This window comes from Callithrix jacchus, chromosome 10 (assembly GCF_049354715.1).
Source record: "Callithrix jacchus isolate 240 chromosome 10, calJac240_pri, whole genome shotgun sequence".
Lineage (NCBI taxonomy): Eukaryota > Metazoa > Chordata > Mammalia > Primates > Cebidae > Callithrix > Callithrix jacchus.
This window is the reverse complement of record NC_133511.1, coordinates 30328225-30334389: the sequence shown is the minus strand read 5'-3', so window position 1 is coordinate 30334389 and position 6165 is coordinate 30328225.

The following is a 6165-nucleotide window of genomic DNA, read 5'->3' as shown; positions in this document are numbered from 1 at the left end:
GGTGACACTATCTGCCTGTGACACTGAAGTCACACATGACAGTAGGCTTTGAATGCAGGACTCCATAGAACCCATCAAGTCTTGGGTTGAAAATCAGCTACAGGGCTTGTCCCCAGTGACCAAGAAAGTCCCCTGTGATACTATTACAGGGTAACCAGTGATTACAGGACCAAAGTCCTACTGCCTGCAGCCTCCCCAAATTCCAGCCCTCCCACTGCATTAGTCTTGGGAATGTGGTCTGTTAAAATGTTTTCCCTTCCTCTCATTGTCTATGAAGCAAGTTTGATTCCATAAAGATCTTGAGAGTGAGTCTTAACTCTCACCTTTGGAGAAAATCGAAACACAAGAAATTACCTCCTTTCTGTTTTTGGAATAGCTATAATTTCTGCTGGTGAAACCTCAGATCTTTGGGGTTTCCTAAAGACCCTGGTTATGCAGTTCTTGACAAAGTTCCTAGGCTTCAATGAAGAGATTACATGGAGAGGGAAAAAAATTGCAGGATAGCAGAAAGACATGGATAGTAAACTGTGTATTGATTTCATTTTAACTTACCACATCTTCAGCCATTCCCATGCAAAGTTTCTCTGGAGAGCTCATAACATGTAAAGGCAATGGGACAAGTTTAACCTTCATCCCCAGTGGCAGGATTAGAAAGCCACGAACTGGCCAAAGATCAGAGAGCAACAAAGGGAAGGAAGCAAAGCAAATGGCCTGAGTTATCCCTCCCTGGACCATTCTAGTACCCTCACTAATCGAGGACTGACCTCTTTTAAAAAGATGAACTTTCTCAGCCTGTATTGGGGCTAGAGCCAAATTTTCTTGTTCTGGTAAATAAGTATTGTTTGAATTCCAGAGAGGCTCAAAACCCACATCTCTATCGAGGTTCTCCAATCATCCCCTCGGACTCTACAAGATAAATCCATAGACTAGACGGAGGAGTTCCTAGACAACCCAAAGCAAATGGACCAAAGGACCAAGAAAATAATGGTTTTTAATTTGGAATCCTCCTACTGAGTATATACCCAAAAGAACTGAAAACAGGATCTTGAAAAGATATCTGCACTCCCGTGTTCACTGCAGCAAGATTAAGAAAAGTCAAGTTATAGAAACAACCCAAAAGTCCATCAAGAGATGAATGGATAAAGAAAATGTGGTATACACATACAAGAGAATATTTTCAGCCTTAGAAAAGAAGGAAATCCTGCCGTTTTCGACAACATGGATCAACCTGGAAGACATTATGCTAAGTGAAATAAGCCAGGCACAGAAGGACAAATCCTACATGATTCCACTTACATGAGGTATCTAAAATGGGATCATAGAAGCAAAGAATAAAATGGTGGTTGCCAGGGGCCGAGGGGAAGGTAAACGGGGAGTTGTTGCTCAAGGGGTATAAAGTTACAGTTATACAAGCGAATTAGTTCTAGAGATCTGCTGTATCACACTGCACAGTCAACATACTGTACTATGCACTTAAAAACTTATTAAGAGGGTATATCTCCTGTTAAGTGTTCTTTCCCTTTAAAAAAAAAGAATGGGGGATACAAGTGAACTTTTGAGATGACTGCTACATCTGTCACCTTGGTTGTGGTAATGGCACCAAAGGGGTCAGCATATGTCCAAACTCATCAAATTGGATACATTAAGTATGCACAGTTTTTGTATATCAATTATAAAGCCGTTTAAAAAGAAAAGAATAGACTAGGAGGCCCTGAGTGTTTTCACTTGAGCCCTAATCATGAGAAATCATAAGTATGATTTCTGTCATTTGTCAAAGCAGGAAAAAATTGAAGCAATCAGAGACTAAGTGGCCCCTTTCCTCCTGCTCAACTCATTGCCTCTGATGTACACAGCCTAGGACAAGAAGAGGCTATTGACAGGAACCTCTCTCAGAGGAAGTGGGAACCCCCTTAACAGATGGGCAGTACTTCTCTTTTCACTCAAAGAGAAATGGTATTTGTTTTACAGGGAAGGAGCTGAAGAGACTGATCAAGAATTTAAAAGATGGTTTCTCCCACAAGTGGCCAGAAAAACTCCTTGGTTTCTCAGGCCTCAGAACTGCTGTGAAACCAAAGGTGGGCAGCGCTGGGGAACAAAATGTCTCTGAAGGTCGGGTCTGGAAGGTCAAAAAACACGGTAGTTACTTGGCATTCGGGGCCATTCAGCATTCAAACATTCTCCTATTCTAGGAGGAAATTTCAAATTAGGCAGGAGACAGGTTCCCTTAGACCTAAACAGGGCATATGATTTCCTTCCCTCCTTCCTCAGCAAGGGCATGTGACCTGAGCACAGCCAATCAGAGGCTTCTACTCGGGTTTTAATTCTGTGTCCATGCTGCAAAGTCAAGGATCAGGTAGAGGTTGTCAGGAGGCCATTCACTTGATAAAAGTTTCCAGGGGCAGTAGCCGCCAAGGCTGAAACCCCAGAAGCAACACCCTAAGCCCAGAGCGCCCAAGTTAGGATGTCACTGGGCCCTGCCAACCTTTATTTGTGCTAAGACGGGTGCACTCATCTTCCCACAGACAGTAAAGAGCTACCAAATACCCTTCCAGTCAATTTGCCTTCTGCTTCCGTTTTAATTCACCCTAACATTTTAAGAAACCTAACGCTGAATTATACAGGGAATGTATCAGAAAAGAACCCTCTGCTAGTTGCGAGGTGACCATCTAACCAGTGAAGTGCTGAGAAGTTCTTTTCTCAGATGACGCTTGCTGTGGCCTCTCTGGGCAGTGAGCAGGAAACTGAGAAAAATGTGATGCTTGTATTGACGGCGCAGCCATGTAAACTGTCCTCAGGTCTTCCACCCTCTGGGAGGTGACACACACTCAGCCACACACGGTGCACACTCAAAGACGATCTGGTTTCCTTTCACCTTTCATCTAGTGCCCTGCTTCCTTACCCCTTTCACCCAGTGTTTATTTATTTATTTTAGCAAATGCATGTTTGAGAGATGTAATTGCTCTTCTGTAATCCACAGGGAATTCTGTAATCTGACTGGGACTAGAGCTCAAAGCCTACTGCCAGTTTCCACCAGTCATCTGACCAAGGCCTCGTAACCTCAACCCAATTGCCATGCCCCATGAGGCCTTCAAGGCCCCATTCAGGAGGAAAACTTCACTCTACCAATTAACTTTTTTTTTCTTTTTTCTTTGAGACAGAGTCTCACTTACTCTGTTGCCCAGGCTGGAGAGCAGTGGCACCATCTTGGCTCACAGCAAACTCTGCCTCTCCGGTTCAAGCGATTCTCCTGCCTCAGCCTCCCAAGTAGCTGGGATTACAGCCCATTAACTTTATTCGGTTTTTTTCTAAACTTATACTCAAGATCTACTTCTCTGGAATCCAGGTGCAGCAGCCAGGAAGCCACTTAGTTCTCTGAATATACGTTTGTTTATCTCCCCCACCAGAAATACCAAACCTACCCACCGTGGCCTCATACCCAGCAAACTCCACATAGCCTGACCAGCTTCTACTTCTTTGATATTTAGCTCAGGCACCATCAATTCCAGGAAGCACTTGCTGGCCTTTCAAGGGTTTATGGGAGGCTCCTTCTTTACGCTCTCCAAAAGCCCCCAACATTGGCATTGTTGCACTTACCCCGGGGCACTGCATCCCATAGGTGTCTGTCCCCGCAAGTAGACCATGAATTCCTTGGTAGCCAACATTTTGTCATATACTAACACTCAGTTCAGCAAGTACACACAAGTGTTCAATAAATGTGCGTGAAATAAATGAATGAATCAGGTGGGACTGGGATTTATTCCCAGATGTGAAGTGACTCTGCCTCTGAGACCACATCTGCAAAAAGAGGAAACAGAGAATGATGGCAAAAGTCCCTTCCAGCCCCAAGACTTTGTGAGTCATTGAAGTTTTCCCTCATGCATCCTGCTTATCAATAGTCACAGTTAACATGCACCAAACAGGCCTGCCACCGGGCTGCTGGAATTGTAGTTGTCTCATTCAAGCCTCTAGCCCCTACCAGCATGTTTGTGGGGACTGTGTGGCAGCCACGTGCTCAGTCTCATGAGGGACACTAGGAGGCTGGTTAAGAGTGCCAACCGACGTGAACAAGAGGCAGCCAAGGCAAGGGAGAAGAAAAGGGGCGAGATTGGCTATGGTTTTTCTGCCAGGAGGGACTAGAGGGACAAGCCAGGGAGAAACGGGAAGGGAGGTTACAGTTGCTGAATGCTCACCCAGCGCCTCCTCACAAAACCCCAAGTACTATCATGTATTCTTTGCCCGGAGGAAAACCAGGGCTCAGAGAAGTTTAGGACCTGCCAAATGGAGGCAGTGCTCAAAAGCACACATCTTTCAGATTCCTGCACCTGGCTCATTTCCACACCCCAGCATGGTTGAGGTCTGAGACTGTGGGGATCAGTCACCCCCTGCCCCTCTAATTCAAACCCTCAGGAGTGTGTCCAAGAGCTTCCCGAGTTTGTTCTCCTAAAGGAAGCAAGGGACATATAATCAATGAAATCACAGTCAGTCCCCTAACAGCTCACAATTTCTGAGGGACTTCTAATGCTATCTAGGGTAACCTCTGAGGTTGTAAGCCTGCATTGGCCATGACTTGGAGTCCAAGACTTTGACTGCAGGCCCCAGTTAACTGTTTGTTGGCTGATGATCTTGGGACTTTAAAAACAGGGCAGCATTAAACACTAGTACATACCATCATTATGAAGAAGATGAGAACCTTGGCTTTAATGTAGGGTCAGATATGATCGGGTCCCAGATGCCGATCCTTTTAAGTACATCAACAGCTTTCAAAAGGGACAGCTTGTCTCAACTAAGCCTAACAACCTCTCCAAGACTTGCGAGCCTGTTTATTTGTTCTAAGCATCTGTTTAGCTAGAGGAACACAGTCAGAGCTGGGAGACAGGCATCCCTCTGCCTGCAAACCCCACCCTCAGCTGGACAGATGAGCCAAAGGACAGGACACACAGGAGAAAGGATGCTACACAAGGCACATTTAGCAGCTGACCTAGGCAATCAGACTGCACGTGCCAGAGGTTGAGCAATGTCACAGACACCTCCTTCCTCTCCCCTTCACCTTGCTTGTGCTGACCCTGCTGGCAGAGAGTTTGTGGCTGAAATGGCATCACTGCTGGGAAAGAGCCTGGCTCCAAACCCCCACCCACCCCCGATACCTTTCCCTCCCTTCTGCTCTCCCTCTGTCCCCAGGCTGGCTAGATTCAACCCTGCTGTCATCAGGAGGTCCTGGAGCCTGGCCAATACCTGATAGGAGCTGTGACTCAACCTTCTCTGACGTAGGGTGGGAGGGCCTGGGCTGGATCCTCTGGGAGCTGCTCTGCTCCCTGGGCCTGCCCTGGCCATCCTGAAATGAGGTGCTTTGCTCTCCCTCATTTTTGCTCCCTGGGAAGTTCTGCTCTCTTATTTAGAATATCTCCCAACCCCCACCCCTAGCCCCAACATGGATGCAAATACAATTTGGGAACACTAGTCTTTACAAAATAATGCATCCTCTGTGAAACCTCTCTTGACTCACTGAAGAGGGGTTAAATATAGTCATCCCTTAATATCTGCAGGGGACTCAATCAGGATATCAAAACCCGCAGGACCCCTCAGATGCCAAAATCCACAGGTGCTCAAGAAGTTGGCCCTGTGAACCTTCATATGGAAGCAATCTGCCCTCTGCCTCCATGAGCTCTCCATGCCAAGAATACTATATTTTAGATTTGCCAATGGTTGAATCCATGAATGGGGAAGCCCATGAACACAGGGAGCTGACTCTTTATATTTCTAACCTCCTCTTGCACCCAGTACCCACCCCTGTTGAGAGACTGTATGGTGGGAGTAGTTAAGAAATAGAGGCTGGGCACAGTGGCTCACGCTTATAATCCTAGCACTTTGGGAGGCCAACGCAAGTGGATTCCTTGAGCCCAGGGGTTCGAGACCAGCCTGGGCAATGTAATGAGACCCCGTATCTATTAATTCTTAAAAATAAATTAATTAATTAAAAAATGAACCCTGGAGTAAGACTGCCTGGGTTCAATTCAGCTATGACACTTATTAGCAGAGGTTGTTGCAGAGATTTTCTGAATTAGTAGATGTCAAGGACAATGGCAAAGCACTTGGAGATTACATATGTATTCTATATTATATATATCCAGGTACTATATATATAATGTATATCTTATATACATATGT